This window comes from Anolis sagrei, chromosome Y, assembly GCF_037176765.1.
Source record: "Anolis sagrei isolate rAnoSag1 chromosome Y, rAnoSag1.mat, whole genome shotgun sequence".
Lineage (NCBI taxonomy): Eukaryota > Metazoa > Chordata > Lepidosauria > Squamata > Dactyloidae > Anolis > Anolis sagrei.
Genome location: NC_090035.1, coordinates 37031147 through 37055904, shown reverse-complemented (window position 1 = coordinate 37055904; position 24758 = coordinate 37031147). Strand labels below are relative to the sequence as shown.

General features: G+C 42.0%; 1 pseudogene; it reads left to right on the top strand.

Annotated features, from left to right (window-relative positions):
* The window catches only part of LOC137095596 (mesoderm induction early response protein 2-like), a 118916-nt pseudogene extending 111829 nt beyond the window's left edge, over positions 1-7087 (top strand).
* Positions 7088-24758: the final 17671 nt, after the last annotated feature.

The window sequence follows — 24758 nt, the reverse complement described above, 5'->3', positions numbered from 1 at the left end:
AAAGAACTGTTTCAACTCAAACGTCAAATACATTGCAAAGCTTCGGAGGTCTATTTCATATATTTAGGAGATTTATATGATTCTGTTGCACCCCAGGCCTGGAAACACCCATGACCACAGCACCACACAAGAGTCCAGAGTATAAGCAAACAGTTTATTGTAAAAACACATAAAATATATGAAAAATCAGGAATAAAGAAAGAAGATGTATAATTCAAAAAAAGGTTAACAATAGGTGATAACCAAATGTCTCAAGCAGATCCCAAGGTAAAACAGCCCAGGAAGAGCCAAGAAATCACACAGCATAAGTCTACAAGCAAATGAAATACTTAGTAAAACTTGAGCAGGAACACAGAAACAAGAACATAGAAAACTTCCAGGATACTTGAATCCCAAACCAAGACTTGACTTGAAACAAGAACCAGAGAACTCAGGCCTCGTTTCTCATTTGAATGTTACGTTGCCTGAACCAACCTTTAGGTAAACAACTTGCTAATTAATAGGCATCCATGAAGTCATTCAAATTTCCTTGAATTTTCTTTGTCAGCCAGTCACATGGCTTTCTGTAAGGCTGGTCTCCTCCCCTCAGTGTCTCTGTTTCTTTGTGGAGTTTGTAGTAAAGAGAGAAAGACATATGCTTGAGAGACATCTTTAAAATAAAAAAATCCTAAAAATGAGTAGCTGAGCAAATCTTTCTGAAACTTTGCTTATGTTGCCTCGTTGTGCAGAAATTCAAGGGGATACCTCTTATAATAAACTTTATTTATACCTCACTACCATCTCCCCAATGGAGACTCAGGGCGGCTTACATGAGGCCAAGCCCAACAACGCAATACAATAAAATAAAATCAAAACACAAAACAACAGCATAATAAAATACATAAAACATAAAAATACAATAAGCAATATAAAATTACAATAAAACCCATCAAAATGAGCGGACTGTATGCACAGGATAAAATAATAAATGCTAAAAACTCAGGGTGAGATAGAGATGGAGCAGATTGTTTGTGAGGAAGAAGCTCATCAAAAATGGGATCGTGAAAAGGACCATACAGGAGGGTGGAAATGTACTATAAAGACAAACTTTGAGGGGGAGTGGCAATATTAGATTCTATGATTACTCTCCAAAAGCGCAATGGAAAAGCCAGGTTTTGAGATCCTTCTAAAGCTTTCTAATTTGGGGGCTCGCTTAATCTCACCAGGCAATGAGTTCCAGAGTTGGGGGGCTACTGAGGAGAAAGCTCTCTCCCTTTTTTCCATCAGGTGGATCTGTGATAATGGCAGGGGTGAAAGGAGAACCTTCCCCAAGAATTGGAGGGATCAGGCAGGTTCATGGAGGGAGATATAGTCATGAAGGTAGGTGGGTCCCAAACCATTTAGGGCTTTATAGGTGATAACCTATACCTTGAATTGGGACCAGAAAATAAACAGCAGCCAATGGAGCTCGTTAAACGGGGGGTTGTCTGCTCCCTGTAATTTGCCCCCGTTATTAATCTGGCCACCGAGCGTTGGACAAGTTGTAGTTTCCAGGCCATCTTCAAGGATAGCTCCGCGTAGAGTGCATTGCAGTAGTCCAATCTAGAGGTAAATAAGGCATGGGCAACCATAGTCAAGTACGACTTCATGAGGTATGGTCGCAGTTGGCATATGAGTTTTGTGTGAATGCCCTCCCGGCCACCACCGACACCTGTGCATTGTCAGCACTGAGTCCAGGAGAACCCCCAAACTGTGGACCTGTGATTTCAGGGGGAGTGCAACCCATCCAACCTAGGTTGCCATTCAATACTCCCATCAGATGAGCGACTGACCTGGAGGACCTCTGTCTTGTCAGGCTTAATCTTCAGCTTTTTCATCCTCATCCAGATTGCTACAGCAGCCAGACACTGGTCTAGTATCCAAAGGTCTTCCTTGGATTCAGGTGGAAAATAATAGTGGAGTTGGGTGCATAGACGTGGCACCATACTCAAAATTCCGGATGACCTCTCAGTGGATTCATGTAGATATTGAATAGCATGGGGGACAAAATAGATCCTTGCAGGACCCCACAGGTTAAAGGCCAGGGGTCTGAGCAGGTGTCCCCCAGCTTCACCGACTGGGAATGACCCTTGAGGAAAACTGTGCCCCCAAGTCTCATCCCAGCGAGTCTCCCCAGAAAGGTGCCATGATCGATGGTATCAAAAGTACTGAGATATCCAAGAGAACACACTTCCCCTGTCCAGTTCCCTGCCGAGGTCATCCACCAAGGTGACCAAAGCTTTCTCAGTACTGTGTCCAGACCTGAAGCCAGACTGTGAACGATCCAGAAAATCAGTGTCATCGAGGAATCCCTGGAGCTGCGAGGCGACCACCTGCTCCAGAACCTTGCCCAGAAAAGGGAGGTTGGAAATTGGTCTGTAGTTGTTACATATGGTCGGGTCAAGGGAAGTCTTTTTTAGTAGAGGTTTTACCACCGTCTGCTTGAGGCAAGACGGGAATTTCCCCTGGCCCCAAGAACCATTTACTATGGCAACAAGCCAGTCCCAACAACCCCTCTCTGGCCACTTTAACTAGTAACGAAGGGCAGAGATCCAGAGCGCAAGTGGTCACTCTCACAGTCCCAAGGATCCTCTCCACATCATCAGGAAAAACAAGATGAAAAAATCCCATAAGATCGAACAGACAGGCATCTCAGTTACCTCATTTGTCACTGCATTTAAACTGATGTCCAGCTCAAAATGTATCTGAGCAACTTTGCCTGCAAAATGGTGCGTAAAATCACCATACTGAGTTGTCGAGTCATCAGGAAGCCCCCCAACTCAGAAGGCCGGAGGAGCTCCCAACAACTTGGAAAAACTCAGATGGTCTATTTGCTGCTGATGCTATGCGGGCATTCGAGAATGCTTTCTTGGCTGCTTGCAAAGCCAAGGAATAAGCCTTAATAGCTTAAAGTTTGTTATGTTGGGCAAGTTTGCTCTACATGCATCATGGGTGGGGTTGTAGTTTACCCTACAGTTCCCTGGCTTTAGGGTAAACTACACCCCCCCACACACAAGGTGAGTCAGTCCCCTTAAATCGCTCCCATAGATGGAGTTAGTCATGGGGTTCTGTGTGACAAGTTTGGTCCAGGTCTATCATTGGTGGAGGTCCTCCCAGAGAGCAAGGTCACTTTCCCCCAAACCCCTTTATTAATCAAATTTCAATTTGATTACTAAAGGTCTATGAGCCAAGTTTGGTCCAAATCCATCAGTGTTTGGGTCCACAGCACTCTCTGTGAATTTTCCCAAACACTTGCAGTATTTTTTGCTGGTCATCGGGGCTTTTTGTGCCAGGTTAGGTCCAATTAGTGCTCGTTGTTTGCAGGTGAACTATAAATCCCAGTATCTACAACTCCAAAATGTCCTGGTCAATTCCCTCAAAACTCATCAGTATTCAAATTTGGTCATATTGGGTATGCATGCCAAATTTGATCCAGATCCAACATTGTTTTGGTTCATAGTGCGCCTTGGTTGTAGGTGAACTACAACTCCTATTAATCCCTCCAAAGACCTCCAGTATTTTTTGTTGATCATGAGGCTTCTGTGTCCCCAGTTTGTTGTTCATTTGTTCAGTCGTCTCCGACTCTTCGTGACCTCATGGACCAGCCCACGCCAGAGCTACCTGTCGGCCGTCACCACCCCCAGCTCCTTCAAGGTCAGTCCAGTCACTTCAAGGATGCCATCCATCCATCTTGCCCTTGGTCGGCCCCTCTTCCTTTTGCCTTCCACTTTCCCCAGCATAATTGTCTTCTCTAGGCTTTGCTGTCTCCTCATGATGTGGCCATAGTACTTCAACTTTGTCTCTAGTATCCTTCAAAAGCATCTATCTTCCTTCGCTCAGCCTTCCCTAAGGTCCAGTTCTCACATCCATAGGTGACTACAGGGAATACCATGGCTTTAACTAGGCGGATCTTTGTTGCCAATCTGATGTCTCTACTCTTTACTATTTTATCGAGATTGGACATTGCTCTCCTCCCAAGAAGTAAGCGTCTTCTGATTTCCTGGCTACAGTCTGCATCTGCAGTAATCTTTGTGCCTAGAAATACAAAGTCTGTCACGGCCTCCACATTTTCTCCCTCTATTTTCCAGTTGTCAATCATTCTTGTTGCCATGATCTTGGTTTTTTTTTTAATGTTTAGCTGCAACCCAGCTTTTGTGCTTTCTTCTTTCACCTTGATTAGAAGGCTTCTCAGCTCCTCCTCGCTTTTGGCCATCAGAGTGGTGTCATCTGCATATCTGAGGTTGTTAATGTTTCTTCCAGCAATTTTCACCCCAGCTTTGCATTCCTCAAGCCCCGCACATCGCATGATGTGTTCTGCATACAAGTTAAAAAGGTTGGGTGAGAGTATGCAGCCTTGCCGTACGCCTTTCCCAATCTTGAACCAGTCTGTTGTTCTGTGGTCAGTTCTTACTGTTGCTACTTGGTCCTTGTACAGATTCCTCAGGAGAGAGACAAGGTGGCTTGGTATGCCCATCCCATCAAGAACTTGCCAAAATTTATTATGATCCACACAGTCAAAGGCTTTAGAATAATGAAGCAGAAATAGATGTTTTTCTGAAATTCCCTGCCTTTCTCCATTATCCAGCGGATATTGGCAATCTGGTCTCTCGTTCCTCTGCCTTTTCTAAACCCAGCTTGAACATCTGGCAACTCTCGCTCCATGTATTGCTGGAGTCTTCCTTGCAGGATCTTGAGCATTACCTTACTGGCATGAGAAATAAGGGCCACTGTACGGAAGTTTGAGCAGTCTTTTGCATTTCCCTTTTTTGGTATGGGGATATAAGTTGATTTTTTCCAGTCTGATGGCCATTCTTGTGTTTTCCATATTTGCTGGCATATGGCATGCATCACCTTGACAGCATCATCTTTTAAGATTTTAAACAGTTCAGCTGGAATCCCGTCGTCTCCTGCTGCCTTGTTGTTAGCAATGCTTCTTAAGGCCCATTCAACCTCACTCCTCAGGATGTCTGGTTCTAATTCATTCACCACACCGTCAAAACTATCCTGGATATTATTATCCTTCCTATACAGATCTTCTGTATAGTCTCACCACCTTCTCTTGATCTCTTCAGCTTCTGTTAGGTCCCTGCCATCTTTGTTTCTTATCATACCAATTTTTGCCTGAAATTTACCTCCAGTGTTTCTAATTTTCTGGAAGAGATCTCGTGTCCTTCCTATTCTGTTGTCTTCTTCCACTTCCATGCATTGCTTATTTAAAAATAGTTCCTTATCTCTTCTGGCTAACCTCTGGAATTGCGCATTTAACTGGGCATATCTCCCCTTATCACTGTTTCCTTTTGCTTTCCTCCTTTCTTGGGCTACTTCCAGTGTCTCAGCAGACAACCATTTTGCCTTTATTGGTTTTCTTTTTCTTTGAACGTACTTTGCTGCCGCCTCCTGAACAATGTCGCGGACTTCTGCCCATAGTTCTTCTGGGACTCTGTTTACTAAATCTAGTCCTTCAAAACTGTTCTTCACTTCCACTGCATATTCGCTAGGAATGTTAGTGAGATCATATCTAACTGGTCTGTGTATTTTCCCTGACCTCTTTAGTTTTATTCTAAATTGAGCAATAAGAAGTTCGTGATCTGTGCTACAGTCAGCCCCAGGTCTTGTTTTCACCAACTGGATGGATGTCCGCCACCTTTGGCTGCAAAGGATGTAGTCAATCTGATTTCGGTGTTGACCATCTGGTGAGGTCCATGTATAAAGCAGTCTTTTAGGTTGTTGGAAGAGAGTGTTTGTTATACACAGTGAGTTTTCCTGGCAGTTAGTCCCCAGTTAGTTTTACAAATTTCCTAAAAATCAGTGGATGACCAAAACGTTCTGTAACATTGTAGGTTTAAAGTCATAAATGTTGCTTACAAGTGTGCCAAGTTTCATCCTGAGAGCCGTGAAAGAGAAATGAGCCTTGAAATTTTTCCAATTTCCATTAATGGAACAAATCTTAACGAAACAATTATAAAGCTTTGGTCTATGAAATGAGTTAAGATCCCTCCAGATCTTTACAAAATGAAGCAGAAGCCATCGAAATCTCCAAAACAATGTTACTAATTGGATTTTAATTGCTTTGCACATCTCTACTAAACACTAACCTATAATTGCGTTGGCTTTTTTCACTGCTGCATCATACTGTGGGCTCATGTTCTGCTTATGTTCTATTAAGGCTCCAAGATCCCTTCCCCGTGGAGTGTTGTCTCACCAAGTGGAATTTCATCCGATAATCTTTTCTCTAGCAGTATATGAAAATGAAGACCAGTTGCTTTGGGACCCAAATATCCTCCCTGAGCAAGAGGTTGAAAAGTTCCTGTTCCGGACCATCAAGAGGCGGTGGGACAGGGTCTCCAACACCAACCTTGTTGAAGGAGAGGCAGTGAAGGATAATGAGCAGGTGAGTGTGCCAGCTGTTCCCCATCAAGTGTATACATGCCACAGAAAATAAATTAGTTGAGAAACTCTTGTGGCTGCCCAAGGTCTTGCCCAGAGACAGATTGTTTCCTCATCCTAAGGTTCCTATTTTTTTCTTACCTGGAAATGCGGAGAGTTCAAATCTGTATAGATCTTGGGTTCCTTTTCAACACTAGGATTTTGTGATATCATATATATATATCAATCATATCTATCATTTATATGACTGGCTAGCCACCTGTTGGGAGGGCTTTGATGGTGCCTTCCTGCATGGCAAAAGGGGCTGAGATCGGATAATCCTTGGAGGCTCTTCCAATCTTATGATCTCCATAGGAGAAGATTATTAAGTTCTCATATATATTGTTGCTGTTCATTCATTCAGTCGTTTCCGACTCTTTGTGACCACATGGACCAGCCCACGCCAGAGCTCCCTGTCAGCTGTCACCACCCCCAGCTCCTTCAAGGTCAATCCAGTCACTTAAAGGATGCCATTCATCCATCTTGCCCTTGGTCGGTCCCTCTTTTTCCTTCCATTTTCCCCAACATAATTGTCTTCTCTAAGCTTTCCTTTCTTCTCATGATGGGGCCAAAACCCGAGGAACCTCTCTCTGTGAAGACTGTGTGGGGCTCCTGCACAGCCAGGTTCAGGAGCCGAGGATGAAACATTTGCTATAGTGTAGTGTAGACACTCTGTGCCAGAGGTCTGTAGGCCAAAATAACAGAACTCTGACACAGAATGTCAAGTTCTGGGACTTCCAGTTAGGCTGTTAGGGGATCTTTGACTTCGCTTCTGGCCGGCAGAGCAGGGAGCAGTGGAATGCTACAGGGGACACATCTCTGGGGGCCCTATGATCACCACTACTAGCAACCCCATAACCACAGCAACCATCTTCCAATCTACCGTTCTGGGGTGTTATGGATTTCTAATTGACCATCATTAATGAGATAAGTCAAGGGGTAGGTTGGGAGAGGCGAGGGCCTGTGCTATGGTGCCATTTCTCACCACTAATAGGCAGGTTAGTTAAAGGATTCCCCCTCCCCCTCACTTATCTTAGTTCACAGCACCCCACATACATTAAATAATATCAAAACCAACAATAGAAACTGGGGATGAACAAAGAAATAACTAAGCAGGTAAGTTAAATAATTAGTTTTTGGTTTATTAAATACAGTTATATATTGCAATTATACATTTTTTTATTTGATCTATAAATATCATGAAATTATGGGTTTGGTTGTTGTAGGTTTTTTCAGGGTATATGGCTTTGTTCTTGAGGCATTCTCACCTGATGTTTCGCTTGCATCTATGGCAAGCATCCTCAGAGGTTGTGAGGTCTGTTGGAACTAGGGGAAAGGGTTTATATATCTCTGAATGACCAGGATGGGACAAAGAACTCTTGTCCATTGGAGCTAGGTGTGAATGTTTCAACTGACCACCTTGATTAGCATTTGATGGCCTGGCAGATGTTTGGTGAGGCTTGTTAGTGCAGGCGAAACGTTAGGAGGGAATGCCTCTAGAACATTGCTGTATAGCCCGAAAAAACCTACAACCCAGTGATTCCGGCCATGAAAGCCTTCGACAATTATGGGTTTTTTCTCAAAGTGACACCCCACCTGAGTTATGTTTGTTTTTTTGGTGAATTTTGACACACCAAGCTCAAAAGGTTGCCCATCACTGCCCTAGTCACAGACTGGCACATGGGTGGTGGATACGAACTTAGACATTCTACATCAAGGTCCGAGGCAGTTGAGTAGTTCGGCAGCTGTATCCATGACTGAGCAGCCCTTTTGAGGATCCACTCTGCTCACCCCACATGGGGAAGGGGCTAGAAAAGGTGCCCTAAACATAGTCTGCCTCTACTTCCGGTGGAGGCAAGCATGGAGGCTGCAGCAGCTTGCTGAAGCTCCTGAAGCTCAGAGCTGTAAACCTCTCCCACAGGGTCGGGGGACCAATATTTCCCCCCAACGACGATGGACAAGGTCGTGTTGGCACTTCTTTCAAGGTACACAAGCGGCAAGGGACCTTGGTAGGAACCCTGCTAGCAGCAACAACCTTGAAGATAAGATAAGACCCGGGACGAGGACGCCAACCTAATAGGAACGGCATGCGGCCTACTGCCTCCATAAACTATTTAATTACTTAACTGCAAAAAGAAAGAAGAATGCAAGAGAGATAAGGGAAACAGAGGAAAAAAGGAAGAAGAAGAATTTATTGAAATAAGTTACCCATAGAAGCTGCTGAGAAGAGTAAATAAAAAATAAGCCAAAGCAGTCGGAGGAGCCACAAAAGCAAGGGAAGGCTGGAAAGAGTCGAAAAGGCTGAGGAAGGAAGGGAAGGCTGGAACAAAGCCAAAAAGCTGAAAAGCTGAAAAAGAAATAAAGGGAAACGAAGCTAGAAGGACAAAAGGCAACAAAAAACACAGCACAGCAAGACGAAGATCACTAAAGAGAGAGGAAAGAGAACTGAGGAAGGCCAAACTACTACACCACTACTACGGAGAGCAGTAGAAGAGAATAACAAACACCGGATTGGAAGCAACCTTGGTGTGGGGGGAATAAGGAGAAAACTGCAAAGTTGGAGCCTGTGAAGCTTAATGGAGGCGGTAGGCTGCTGACACTCCTCTCCGCTAATTTACTAACTTACACACTACCAAGCTACTGGGAGAGTAGAGTGAGGAGAGTGAAGCTGGAAGCTAACCCTGACGAAGAAAAAAAAAGAGAGAAGAAAACAGCAAAGGTAATCAACCCAGTTCAATAAATAGGTTTAAAATTAATACCTAAACATATTAAGATTGAATTTGTTTAATATATGTAACTGTATTTAATGGCACTTATATTTAATTAAACTCTCAATATATTAAATTAAGTTATACTGAGTAAGGTAAATTTTTATAGGTTATATGTCATATCTCATATGTACGATACTCCCAAAAAGACCTGTGTAATGAATGGCTGTATGTAATCGTGACAATATATAGTAGGAGCTAGCGCAATTGAATAACTGGAATAGCACTTTAAAGCATTTTAAAGCGTAATAGCACCTGATAAAATTGATGATGATTGTAATCATTGTGAATAGACCATTGTAAAAGTAGATGTAGGGCTCTACACTTGGTTGTAAAGAAAGAAGAAAGAAGAGAAGCAGGAATAACCAGAAGAATATACTAGACAAAGAAATAGGACGGGAAGGCGAAATAGAAGTGTTGGAAACCAGGCATAGCCAGATAAGAAGAACGCAAACTTGGTGAAGGCTGGAAGGAATAACTAAATTAAACAAATAAATAAGGAAGTTAGAACTGACAGCAAACTCGATTGGGAATATACTAACTACTGAGGACCCGCAATATAAAAGGGGAAAAGATGGAACAAATGCTAGCAACAAAAGGTAATAAATTGCCACAAGGAAGAAGACACTCCCTACAGGGAGAAAAACTACAGAAAATGATAGGGGAAAAAGTTGAGAAAGCCCAAGAAGAGTCATCCACTGCGGGCATAATGGCAGAGCTAATTAAAATCCAAGAGGCACAAGGAAAATTACAAGAGACACAAGAAAAAATACAAGCATCCCAAAAGAAGATGGAATCCAAATTGGAGAAGATGATAAAAGATGAAATGGGGAAACTAGGAGAGGAAATTAAAGAAGAAATACAGGCTGTCAAAACAGAGATGAATACAATGCAAAAAGAAATCAATGACATAAAAAAGGAAAATGTGGCACAGAAGAAAACTGTGGAAAAAATAAATAAAAGAGTGGACAAATTGGAAGAGCTAACTGAAAAAATAAATAAAATGCAAGAAAGAACAGATAGAAACGAAACAGAGTATCAAATCAGAATTAGGAACATTGAAGAAAATGAACAAGACAACCTAAGGAATACAGTAATTGAAATTACAGCAAAGATTCTAGATGTGTCGACTCAAGAGATGGACAAAAATATAGACAGAGTGTACAGAGTGCAAACGATGTATGCAAAAAAGAAAGGGACGGCAAGAGACATCGTGGCCCACCTAGCAAGAAAACATCTAAGGGACCAAATTATAAAAAATAATACCAGAGAACCTACAACTTACAAAGGCAAGAAAGTGATCATCTTAAAGGAAATATCAATCTCGGACTTGAGTAAAAGAAAACAATACTATTTTCTAACAGATGAATTAAAAAAGTTACATATAAAATTTAGATGGGAAAGGACAGAGGGCATAATGGCTACCTACAATGAAGAAAAACAATGGATAACATCGGTAGAAAAAGCCAAGATTTTTTACCAAAAAATTAAAGAAGACCAAGAGGACAAAAAAAAGAAAGCGGGAAGACAACCACCCAGGGAAGAAGAGAGAGAAGCGGATAGACAAGATATGGAGATAACAAATACACTAGACCCAACCAAAAGGAATAAAGGTGAAAAAAGAGCCAGAGAAACCTCCCCAGAGGATTATTGCAAACAAGGAATGAAGGACATAGTGACTAAGGACTTATTAGATATAAAATTGGATGATGGCGTTTAAAATTATATCGAATAATGTTAACGGGCTGAACAGCCCGAATAAAAGGAAATTAATAAGCAATATGTTTAAGAGTTTAAAGTCCGACGTAGTAGTGATGCAGGAAACGCACATCATGCAAAAACACTCTGCACACCTGCAAAATAAATATCTAGGAAAGCTATTTTATTCATCAGTGCCCAAAAAAAAGAGAGGGGTGGCATTATATATTAAAGAAAATCTGGAACCCGAATTGGCTTTTAAGGATAGTGATGGGAGGATGGTAGGTGTGAAATGCAAAGTAAAGGGGTTAAATGTACTTATATGTAATATATATGCCCCCAACGGAGCTAAGTCCAACTATGTTAAAGCCCTAAAGAAAGAACTAACGGAACATAGGATGGAAAATATCATAATTCTAGGGGACTTTAATGGAGTATTGGATAACAAAATAGACAGATCCGGAAAGAGAACGAGAGGGGGGGACCCGAAAGGAGGGAACCTACCAGCAGCCTTTATACAGATACAAAAAGAGTTCCATCTCCAAGACATATGGCGAACATTGAACCCAGAAGCAAGGGATTACACTTTCTTTTCAAATAGACACGAGACATGGTCTCGTATCGACATGTGCTGGATGTCCAAATCTTTAGTTATAAAAACCAAGAAGATAACAATAATGCCTAGAACGCTCACGGACCACTGTCCACTGAAGCTCGAAATGGTAATTAGTTACAAAGAGAAAAGATGGAGATTAAATGACTGGCTAATACAATCAGAGGAGGACATAAAACATAATAAGAACATATTAAAGGAATATTTCGAGAACAATATGGGCAAAGGAACTAAGTTAGGAATAGTGTGGGACGCTAGCAAGGCGGTTATCCGGGGACATCTAATACAGCAAGGAGCCATCAAAAGCAAAAAAAGAAAAGAGGAACAGGAAAAATTGGTAGAGAAGCTAAAAGCTAAAGAAGACACACTAAAGAAAAGACCAGGAAATAAAAAACTTCAATTAGAAATAGAATTGTTAAGGAAGGAAGTGAACGAGGCACAGATAATTCAAATGGCCAGAAAATTGAAATATTTAAAGGCCCAATTTTTTGCTAAGGCCAATAAGCCAGGCAAATTCCTGGCAAGTAAGTTGGCGAAGAGAAGACAACAAAAGTTCATAACACAAATAATAGAAGAAGGTAAGATCTACACAAAAGAAAGAGAGATTGCAGATCAATTCAGAAAATACTACCAAAAATTGTACAAAAAAGATGAAGTTACAAAAGAGGATATCATGAAGTATATTTTAGACCAAAAAGTTTCTAAAATATCAGATATAGAAAGAGAATCATTAAACAAACCAATAGAAGAGGATGAAATAGTAAGAGCAATAAAGAGGATGGCCAACAATAAGGCCCTGGGCCCGGATGGGCTGACAGCAATGTATTATAAAACTTTTAGAGAAGAACTAATTAACTGTTTGAAAGAAATAATGAATGGCATCCTGAGTGGGGAAGAAATGCCGGAGACCTGGCATGAAGGTTATATATCGCTAATACATAAAGAAAACACAGAGGCTACACAACTTAAAAACTACCGGCCCATCACCCTGCTAAATTGCGATTGTAAGTTATTTACAAGCATATTAGCTGAAAGATTTAAGCTACTACTAAATGGGAAAATCAGAGAAGACCAAAGAGGCTTCTTACCAGGCAGACTAATGAGAGACAATGTAAGGACAATACTTAATGTTATAGAGTACTATGAGAAAAACCGCCAAAAGGAAGTAGGATTGCTTTTTCTTGATGTAGAAAAAGCTTTCGATCAAACAAACTGGGACTTCCTATATCTAATGTTAAAGGAGTTGGATATTGGCTACTCTATATTAAGCGCAGTTAAGACAATTTATTCAAGACAGACAGCAAAAGTACTAGTAAATGGCCTGCACACAGAAAATATTGAGATAGAAAGAGGGGTGCGACAAGGGTGCCCCCTGTCCCCTTTATTGTTTATCTTAGTGCTAGAAGTCCTGTTAGAAGATTTAAGAAATGACAAAGAACTAAAAGGTCTTAAAATTAGAACGGAAGAATACAAAACTTTAGCTTTCGCAGACAATGTGGTCTGTATTATGGAAAATCCAGTAGAATCCATTCAAAGATGGATACTAAAAATCGAAAAATTTGGGAAACTTGCTGGGTTGAAGATAAATAGGAATAAAACAAAAATTATTACAAAAAATGTCAAGATAGAGAGAAAGGAGAAAATCTCTATGAACTCAGGAATAGAAGTGGCAAATAAAGTCAGATATTTGGGCATCATAATCTCATCCTCTAATATACATCTGTTTAGGGACAATTATGACAAGGTATGGAGTAGTATACAAAAGAAGTTTAAAAACTGGAAGTACCTAAATTTGTCCATACTTGGGAAGATTGCAGCCATCAAGATGAGCGTGCTGCCTCAGATGTTACACCTGTTCCAAATGATCCCAATTATCAAGACGAACTCATGCTTTCAAAAATGGAACAAAGATATTAGGAACTTCATATGGGATGGAGGAAAGGCAAGGATAAAATTTAAAAATCTTACGGACGCTAAAAACAGGGGAGGATGGGGACTACCAGATATACAGTTATACTTTGAAGCCTGCGCGTTATCGTGAGTTAAAATATGGGCCACTTTAGAGCAAAAGAAAATGTTGACATTAGAAGGCCACGATATAAGAAGAGGGTGGCACGCCTACCTTTGTTATGGGAAAGCGAAAATAGAATACAACTTTACCAATCACTATGTCAGAGCCGCCCTATTGGAAATCTGGAAAAAATATAAAAATGTCATGTACCCTCAAATACCCATGTGGACGTCGCCAGTTGAGGCTCATCACAAAAGAGAAATACCGAAAAACAGATGGCTCAATTACAGACAATTGCTGACAAAAATTAACAACGAATGGCACCTGAGATCAATGGAAGAACTGAAGGGAGAAGACAAAGAAATAAACTGATTACAATATATGCAAATCAAACAGTGCTTCAAGGAAGATCTAAAGGTTGGGTTCAGTGAAAAAGAAAGCTGCTGGGATATAATCATGAAAAAAGACAAAAAATTGATTAGAATATTATATAAGAACTTGCTTGAATGGAACACTGAGAGGGAGGTGGTAAAAGAGAATATGGTCAAGTGGGCTAGGGACGTAGGTCACTCCATCTTATTAAGTGAATGGGAGCAAGCATGGAAAACCAAACTGAAGTACACCAAATCCATCAATATTGTTGAGAACTGGTTTAAGGTTTTCTATAGGTGGCATCTGACTCCGGTCCAACTAGCCAAGTTTAGCAAAAACCCTAATAACCGATGCTGGAGGTGCGGAAAAGAAGCTGGCACTTATTTTCATATGTATTGGAGCTGCAAAAAAATAAAAGCTTTCTGGAAAATGATACACGAACATACACAACTCATTATAAAAACGAAATTTGACATAAAACCCGAATACTACCTACTAAATATAATGGAAATCGGGCTAGGGAAAAATGAAGAAAAAATTTTCTTCTATTTATCATCAGCGGCTAGAATACTAATAGCGCAAAAATGGAAAAGTAAAGAGATTCCCTCCAAGGAAGAATGGATAAAGAAGATAATAGACTACAGGAATTGTGATAGCAGAATAAGAACAAACAAACAAATTGGAAATACCTTAAAGAATACTTAAAAGGAAAAATCAAACTGGACATATAAATTTCTATGGGGAAAGAAACAAGAATTACGAGAAGAAGGCAAAAGAATAAAGGAGACAAACAACTACCCTCTGTGGACTGAACGGAAGTTGTATATACATGTGTGTATACCCCTACCCCAACAACCCCTCCCACTATCTTCTCAGCCCCCTCCTTTCCCCACCCATACCCACCCACAATTCTGTCCTTCACAATCTGTCTAAATTCTGTGACTTTCTATCACAATGATTGTTCCCCCTCTTTCGTTGTAAAGAAAAACTGTATAAAAATATCAATTTAAAAAAAAACATAGTCTGCCTCTTACCCCTGACTGGACTGCCACGTCCAGTGGGGTCACCACCCTGTGGCCAAAAAAGAAAAATGAACTTTGGAACATGGAACATGCGGACAGTGATGGACAACACCGACAGTGAACTCCCTGAATGCAGAACTGTCATCATTGCAAGGGAGCTGGGATGCTTTAACATCAACATGGCAGACCTTCAAGAGACGCAGAGAGCAGGAGAGGGACAGCTGAAAGAAGAAAAAGGAGGCTATACCTTTTTCTGGAAGGGACTACCTGAAGAAGACCAAATGCAGGGAGTTGGCTTTGCTATCAGAAATGACATGGTGAAGCATCTGGCCAAAGCACCCACTGCCATCAACGAATGACTCTGAACCCTCTGAATTGAACTTGCCAAAAACCAACAGGCAACCATCATAAGTGCCTATGCACCAACACTAGATGCTGATGAAGATATCAAGGAAAATTTTTATTGTCAGCTGGACACCGTCCTATTGGAAATACCAAGGAGGACAAAATCATCCTTCTGGGGGATTTTAATGCAAGAGTTGGGAGAGACTTCGACCTGTGGCCAGGGACCATAGGAAAAGATGGGGTTGGAAACAGCAACTTGAATGGCATCCTGTTTCTCACCAAATGTGTGGAACACAACCTTGTCATCACCAACATCTTCCACCAGAAAAACAAGTTCAAGACATCATGGAAGCACCCCCGGTCAAAGCATTGGCACCTTAGACGCAATCATACGTTCCAGAGACCACCGTGACGTGCTTCTCATAAGAGCCATGACAGGTGCTGACGACTACTGGACAGACCACAGGCTAATCTGATACACAATGGCTATCAAAATCGCCCCCAAGCATAGACTCCAAGGATGAAAGACAAGGCGCAAAATGAACACCCAAGCCCTTCTGGAGCCCTCCAAACGAGCCCATCTTCAAACAGCACCTAAGGACCATCTACCCACAGAACACCCCAAAAATGTTGAGGAACATTGGAACAAACTGAAGACCTCCATCATCACAATCTGCGAAGAAACTACTGGATACCAAACCAAAGTGAAGATCAAATTCATTGACTGGCTTTATAGAGAATACCAATTCTGGGACCACTCTATGTGTCTCCTCATTTCATTGGAAGACAGACTGCTAGCAGAGGAACTGTTCTCTCTCAAGTAAAACCCCCAGTGTATTGCTTTCAGAAAGGTGTTCGTAGATCCAGCTATCTGCCCCTTGTTCACCAGGCTGAGGTCATACCTACAGGTTTCAAACAGCCCCAGCATTAGGGTAGAAAATCCACCCATTTTGGCCCCTTCTTCATCAGACCTTTGTTTTGAGTCTCCCTCCCTAGTGCCCATCTCTGCCGCATCAAATGTCCAATCTTGCCCACACACCCTCTCACTGTTTAGCCCTCTTTCCTTTTCAGATGTCTCTTTCTCCCTATCTCCTTTGGAGATGTCCTCCTCCTCCTCTGGTAAAATGAATTTGTTAGGTGGCTCTTCGATCTTGAAGAGCTGACTAATCCCCCCAGAACATAGTTCCATTCAGTCTGCCCATCAGGGGAGTGGAGTTCTGAATGGGTCGGGAGCCATTGAGGTGGTGTGGGGAAGGAGGAAGTGCAGTCACTCTCTACCCAGGGAGAAGCGCAGCAGAGTACTTGCAACCCAGGAGAAGGTTAGATGTGGTAGTCTCCTTGACAGACCCCTTGGACTCAAAATTCTGCTTCTGAATGCCAGATCCATCAATGGTAAGACATCTGTTATACAGGACTTGATCCTGGATGAGGTGGCAGATCTGGCATGCATCACCAAGACATGGCTGGATGAGTTGGGGGGGCGGGTAAACCTTACCCAGCTGTGCCCACCAGGTTTTGGTGTGCATCAGCAAGCTAGGTCCAGGGAGTGAGGAGGCGGGGTTGCAGTGATCTTTCGCCAGTCCATCACCCTGATCAGATGCACTGTTCCGCAATCTTCAAGGTTTGAGTGTGTCTACTTGAAAGTGGGAACCCGAGACAGTCTAGGAATCCTGCTGGTGTATCGTCCACCCCGTGACCTGGCAGTTTCCTTATATGAGCTAGCAGAAGTGGTCTCAAATTTGGCCTTGGCCTCCCAACAACTTATAGTTTTGGGAGACTTTAACATTCATGCTAAGACCACATTGTCAGGTGCAGCTCAGGATTTCATGGTTGCCATGACGAACATGGGGCTGACTCAAGTAATATCTGGCCCTACGCATCAAGCGGGACACACGTTGGACCTTGTTTTCCTGGTGGACGGTGGGACTGTCAGAGTGGAAGAGCAAAACATTCTTCGATTGTCATGCTCTGACCATCATCTGATTAGTTTAAGATTAACCGTATCCACTAACAGGGGTGGTGGGCCCATTAGGATGGTCCGTCCCAGGAGTTTGATGGATCCAGAAGGATTCCTGAGGTCTCCTAGGGATCTTCCTGTCCTGGAGACTGGCAATCCTGTCGACACCCTTGTTGATCACTATAATAGTGAGATTCTAGGGCAAATGACATGATAGCTCCCCAACGTCCCCTCTTGTTGCGCAGAACCACACCGACCCCCTGGTTCACTGAGGAGCTAACTGCGATGAAGCCCTGGAGGAGGGGTCTAGAGGGCATCTGAAATCTCAGGGTGTGTCTAACCAAGCATGGGCTAAAGCCGCTATTAGGGCTTATTCTGCAGCTTTGAGAGCAGCCAGAAAAACATTCTTGACTGCTTACATAGCATCTGCATCAAATAGACCATCGGAGTTGTTCTAGGTTGTTATAATAATAAATAATAAACCTTTATTTGTACCCCGCTACCATCTCCTGAAGGACTCGGTGCGGCTTACAAGAGGCCGAGCCCAAATACAACAATAAAAACAGCAGCAACAACAACAACAACACAATAACCCAAAAACAAAGCAATAACATTAACAACATCCAATGACACAATTAAAAACAATGGTCAGGCCAAATGTAATAATTAAAATTAAAAGTGCTGGGCTTGACAAGGTGGGGTGTTTGGAGGGGATGGGCATGCAGATATCCTAGATCTCTGATAAAGTACGTTGGGACATAATGCTAGGAGTTTCCTTATTCTGGAAAGGCACACTGGAACAACCACGTTTTCAAACTCCTCCTAAAAATTGTTGGGGAGCTCCTTCGACTTCCTGAGGTTGAGGAGCTTCCTGATGACTCGGCAACTCGGTGCAGCGATTTCGCGTGCCATTTTGCAGGCAAAGTTGCTCAGATCCGTCTAGTGCTGGACTCCAGTTTAATTGCAATGCCAGATGATGTAACTGAGGAACCTGTCTGTTCGACCTTATGGGATTCTTTCCACCTTGTTCATCCTGATGACGTGGAGGGGATTCTTGGGGCTGTGAGGGTGACCAACTGTGCTCTGGATCCTTGCCCTTCCTGGTTAGTTGAACTAACTAACCAGAATGGTTTGTTGGAATGGTTTGTTGGAATGGTTTGTTGTGATAATAAATGCTTCGCTGGGCCAGGGGAAATTTCCATCCTGTCTTAAGCAGGCGGTGGTAAAACCTTTGCTGAAGAAGTCCTCCCTTAATCCGACTATATTTGACAACTATAGAGCAATTTCCAACCTCCCCTTTCTGGGCAAGATTCTGGAGCGGGTGGTTGCCTTGCAGCTCCAGGGATTCCTCGATAACACCAATTTTTTAGATCACCTGCAGTCTGGCTTTCGGCCTGGGCACAGTACCGAGTCGACTTTGGCTGCCTTGGTGGATGACGTCTGCAGGGAACTGGATAGGTGGAATGCTGGTTCTCTTGGACATCTCAGCGGCTTTCGATACCATCAGCCATTGTATCCTTCTGGGGAGGCTCACTGGGATGGGTCTCGGGAGCACAGTTCTTCTGTGGCTCCGGTCCTTCCTGGAGGGTCATTCCCAGTCAGTGAAGCTGGGTGACTCCTGCTCGGACCGCTGGCCTTTGACCTGTGGGGTCCCGCAAGGATCCATTCTGTCCCCCATGCTTTTTATCATCTACATGAAATCGTTGGGAGAGGTCATCCGGAGTTTTGGAGTACGGTGCCTTCTCTACGCAGATGACACCCAACTCTATTTTATTTATTTATTTATTTATTTATTTGGGGTGCTTCTACCCCGCCTTTCTCAACCACCTAGAGGGGGACTCAGGGCAGCTTACAAAAGGCACAATTCGATGCCCGACAATTCACAATATACAATATACAAAATTACGATATAATGTCAACAATTATAAATAATTAAAACAATCAAAACAATACAGTCGCAGCAATAAAATCATCTTGTCATCAATGTTCGCCAATTCATAAATCCATGATCCGTCTAGCATTGTCATTGTCCTTTCCTACTCTGGTTGTCATTGTCTTTTGTCCAACTGCCAGCTTACCTGAAGGCCTGGTCCCACATCCAGGTTTTTAACTTCCTTCTGAAGGAGAAGAGGGATGTTGATGACCTAATCTTCCTGGGGAGTGCATTCCACAAGCGAGGGGCCACCACCGAGAAGACCCTGTCCTTTGTCCCCACCAGTCTCACTTGTGATAAAGGCGGGGCCGAGAACAGGGCCTCCCCAGAAGATCTTAAACTCTGAGGTGGGACGTAGAAAGAGATACATTCGGACAGGTATGCTGGGCCGAAGCTGTAAAGGGTTTTGTAGGTCAAAACCAGCACTTTGAATTGTGCTCGGAACTGGATCGGCAGCCAGTGGAGCTGACACAGCAGGGGGGTGGAATGCTCCCTGTATGACGCTCCGGTGAGTAATCTAGCCGCCGCCCGTTGGAATAATTGAAGTTTCCAAACAGTCTTCAAAGGCAACCCCACGTAGAGTGTGTTGCAGTAATCTATTTGGGATGCAAAAAGAGTGTGGACCCCTGTGGCCAGATCCAACTTCCCAAGGTACGGGCGCAACTGGCGCACAAGTTTTAATTGTGCAAAAGCTCTCCCAGCCACCGCTGAGACCTGGGGTTTCAGGCTCAGTGATGAGTCCAGGATCACTCCCAAGCTGCGAACCTGCGTCTTCAGGGGGAGTGTAACCCCGTCTAACACAGGCTGTAACGCTATGCCCTGTTCGGTCTTATGACTGACCAGTAGGACCTCTGTCTTGTCTGGATTCAATTTCAATTTGTTAGCTCTCATCCAGTCTGACACAGCAGCCAAGCACCGGTTCAAGGTCTGGACAGCCTCCTTGGTAACAGGTGAGAAGGAGTGACAGATTTGGACATCATCTGCGTAGAGATAACATCTTAATCTGAAACTCCGGATGCTCTCTCTCAGCAGCTTCATGTAGATGTTAAACAACATTGGGGACAGAATTGATCCCTGAGGGACCCCACACAACAACGGTTGTGGGGCCGAACAGGTGTTGCCCAATAACACCTTCTGGGACTGTCCCTCAAGAAAGGACCAGAAAAAAGGAGACCAGGATAAACAACAGCATCGTTGGGTGTGAAGAAGAAGAAACATTAAAGACCATCAGGAGAGAAGCCACATGCTACGTTGCAATACTTTGCAATACATGGAACGGCTGCTCTCCCCTTGAGCTTTCGTTTCCTCCCTGTGTTTCCTCCCTGTGTGGTAAAGTGGAAGAGAACAGGAGGAGAGAACAGTAGAAGAAAGAAGGAGAAAGTAGAGAATAAAAGGAGAGAGAAGCAAAGGAGAGAAGGAAAGGAGAGAAGGAGAGGAGAAGGAGAGGGAGAGAAGCGAAGGAAGTGAGGAAAACAAAAGAAGAAGAGTTTACCATCGTCTTAGCCCACGAGTTACAAATAAGTGAGTAAACTGTGCCTTACTGGTGTTTGATTTTCTTGTGGATTTTCCTTCGTGGAGTTTGTGAACTTGTTGAGTTGCTCTGTTGCTCCGTTGATTTGTTGAGTTGCTCCATTGATTTGCTGCCTCCAACCCTCCCTGCCCCCCTCTCTTCCACACACCTCTCGGCAGCAACCCTCTAATCCCACGGCAAGTGGGAGCAAGAGACAATAGCAGACTTGAAGAAGGCAGTAAGAAAGGGATAGAGGGGGAAAGGGATAAAAATAGTAAGTACTTAATACAAGTGGGAAGAGACGTGGTGCGGAGTAAGTGGCTGTGCCTACGATTTACTCCCCTCCCGAAAGGAAAAGAAAGGCACTGATATGTGAGTAAAAAATAAAAAGTGAGTAGAGTAGGAGAAACCAAGAAGAAGAAAGAAAAAAGAGGGGGGAAGTGCGAGGAGAGGGTGGAAAAGCAAGAACAGTGTATACTGACAAGTGGAAAAGCGAGAGAGAAATGAGAAAAAGAGTGAAAAGGGGCTGCTCCAAGTTACGGGCTGCGGAGAAGCAAATAGCCCACGTATCCCCATACTATAGTGGAGGCTTTCGGGACTGTACTTTAAAATTTGTTGATTTCACTGTCTCTGTTGTGCTCGGATCTCCTCCCCCCCCCCCCCCCACGCCTCTGGCCCCAACCTTTGGTAACTCCCTAATTTACAGGGGATTCACGGGGAAAGAAATATTAACCTCTTTTGAAGAGGACCTTGAAGAAAGGGGAAAAGAGAGAGAATCAAAGTAAGGAGCATAACTAACAGAAAGGAGACACGGAGACACAGAGTACCATTGAATAGAATAGAAAGACATACACACAGCTCAACAGAAAAAGGAAAGAAGAGATTAAGCCAAACAAGAAGCGATCGAAGAGGGAGTGAGAAGAAGAGTGAGAAGAAGTAGTGAGCAAAAGAGTGGAGTGTGGGAGTGGAGTGTGAGGAGGAGAGGAGTGAGGAGAGAGAGGAGAGTGTGTAGACTGTGCTGAGAATGAATGAGATTGATAGATGAATGAAAAGGAGTGAATGTAAGGTTGAAAGAGAGAGAGAGCAGGGTGCAAGGAGGGTGCAAGAGGGGGTGAGAGGAATATTGCATAATATTGCATAAGAGGCAAAAAGGGAAGAAGAATAACTACTACAAACCCACAATAAATCTGGGAAAACCAATACAAAGAATTATTCCAAAAACACGTAATTTAACTATGGCAAGCTCACAGAAGGGAAAGATGGACAAAGAAAAAGATAAGGAAAAGGAAGTGGAAAAAAAGATTCAGCTAAGTGCTAGTAAGGGCTCACTACCTGAAGAACCTACTATAAAAGATGTTATGAGAGAGATACTGAAATTACAGTCGGAAGTTAAAACGGTACAAGACAATCAAGACGCACAAAATAAAAAATTATGCTAATAAACATAAAGTTGCCCGTGATGTCATAGTTCACTTCTTCAAAAGAAACCTGAGGGAAGAAATACTGAGGGAAAACAATAAGAATCCCTAATTCTATAGAGGGGAAAAAAGTCCTCATCCTGAAAGAATATCCAGTAAGTACGCTAATGAAGAGAAAGAAATACCTGTTCCTAGCTGATGAACTAAAGAAGAACCAAATTTGATTTAGATGGGAAAGATTGGAAGGAATGATGATAACGTATAAAGAGGAAAGAATTTGGATCACTTCAGAAGAAAAAGCAAAGAACTTCCACAAAAAGCTGTTGAGAGACATAGAAAGAGACCAGTCACCAAATGACCCAAACAATAGGGATTCGAAAAGAGCAAGATTCCTCTCCCCGATGCTAACTACAGCCATGACCTCAAACTTTCCTAAACTGGATTTTGACCAACTGAACAAAACTAAATAAATTAAGATTTAAAGATGCAACTGAAGTGTTAGAGTAATAATATTACCGGTCTGAATTCCCCATATAAATGAAAAATGTTTAATCAAATAAGAAAGAGTAAATTTGACTTAGTGGCACTCCAAGAAACCCATATAAATTAGAAACAATTCTCAAACTTAACCCAAAAAAGTATAGGGATGGAATTTTATTCGGCTGCTAAATAGAAGAAAAGAGGAGTAGAGATATATGCTAAGCCAAAATTAGACCCTAAAGTAGCCTTTAAAGACGAGGATGGAAGAATGATTGGAATAACCCTGAAAGAAAATGGTCAAACGGTGCTCTTTTGTAATATATATGCCCCAAATGGGCCTAAAACAAGGTTTATTAAAGAACTAAGAGAAAATCTTCTTAGTCAGAATTTTGACAATCTAATTATAGCAGGTGACTTTAATGGGGTAATGGAAGCAAAGTTAGACAAATCAAAAAAGAAAAAGAAGAACCAAAGTTGTAAAATGAACCAACTACCTCAAAAATTTCTAAATCTGAAACAAGAATTAGATCTGAATGATCTTTGGAGGAAAACACACCCCAAAGAAATTGATTATACCTTTTTTTCAGACCGACATTATTTGTGGTCTAGGATTGATATGATTTGGGCCTCAAATAATATACTTACAAAGACAGCAGACATTAAGATCCAACCCAGAACAATATCAGATCATTGCCCCATAGAACTCACACTAAATGAATCAAAGAAAACCTACAGATGGAGGTTAACTGACAACCTTATAAAATCTGAAGAAGATATAAACAATAATAAAGAAATATTAAAAGAATATTTTCAAATAAATTCAGCTCAAGAGGTATCATTACAGACAATTTGGGATGCCAGTAAGGCAGTAATGAGGGGCCACTTTATTCAACAAAATGCATATAAACAGAAACTAAAAAGACAAAAAATGGAAAAGGTAACCCAACAAATTAACATACTGGAAAGAAAATTGAAACAGAACCCAACTGAAAAAAATAAATAAAACAAGAATTAAAACTCTGGCACACCCAAAGAGAGAAATTAGAAACAGAACAATTAGCTAAACAGCTGAAGTTCATTAAACAAAAAGACTTCCAACATGCAAATAAACCTTGAAGATGGCTTTCCAGGAAGATTCAACAGAAGAAACAGAGACAAATAATAACAAAAATAGAAACAGAGGGCAAACATTTTACAAACAATCAAGACATCATAACACAATTTCATAAATACTATCAAAAACTTTATGCCAATGACTAAATAAAAAAAGAAGAGGTCATGGCCTTTTTAAGTAAACAAAACCTACCAAAAAATAACAGACCAACAAAGATTAAATTTGAATAAAGAAGTAACTGAGGAAGAAATTAAAAAGGCAATAAATAAAATGGATGGGAATAAAGCACCGGGCCCAGATGGCTGTACAGCCTCTTATTACAAAGTCATGAAAGACGAACTGACCCCTCATTTATTAAAATTAATGAATGGAATTTTAAATCAACAAAATAAAATACCAGAATCATGGAAATTAGCCCATATCACAATGATACACAAAGAAAATCAAGATCCACGAGATGTCAAGAATTATAGGCCTATCTCTCTTCTAAATACAGATTAAAAATTTTTTGCGAGTATCCTCGCTGAAAGATTAAAGATTTTTCTAAACGAATGAGTGAAAGAAGAACAATCTGGCTTCCTCCCAAACAGGCAAATTAAAGATAATGTGAGAACTATATTAAACACAATTGAATATTACGAAAGACATAACCAAGAAGAATTAGCTCTACTTAGTCTAGATGCTGAAAAAGCATTTGACAACCTAAACTGGGACTATCTAAAAATTTTAATGAAAGAAATAGACCTCGGATACCAATTTATCAATGCCATAGATGAAATATACGACTCCCAAGAGGCTAAAATATTAATAAACCAGCAAGAATTGAGAAATATAAAAATAAACAAACGAACAAGACAGGGATGTCCACTATCGCTTCTCCTATTCATAATGGCAATAGAAATTTTACTAAAGTCTTCCGGTGGAGGCAAGATGGAGGCTGCAATGGTTCTCTGAAGCTCTGAGAGCCTCAGAAGCTGGAATCCCTTCCTGATGGGTCTGGAGACTTTTCTCCCCAACATCGACAGATAAGGTCGGATTGGTGACAATCCACAAGGGGTGTTCAAAGTGGGAAG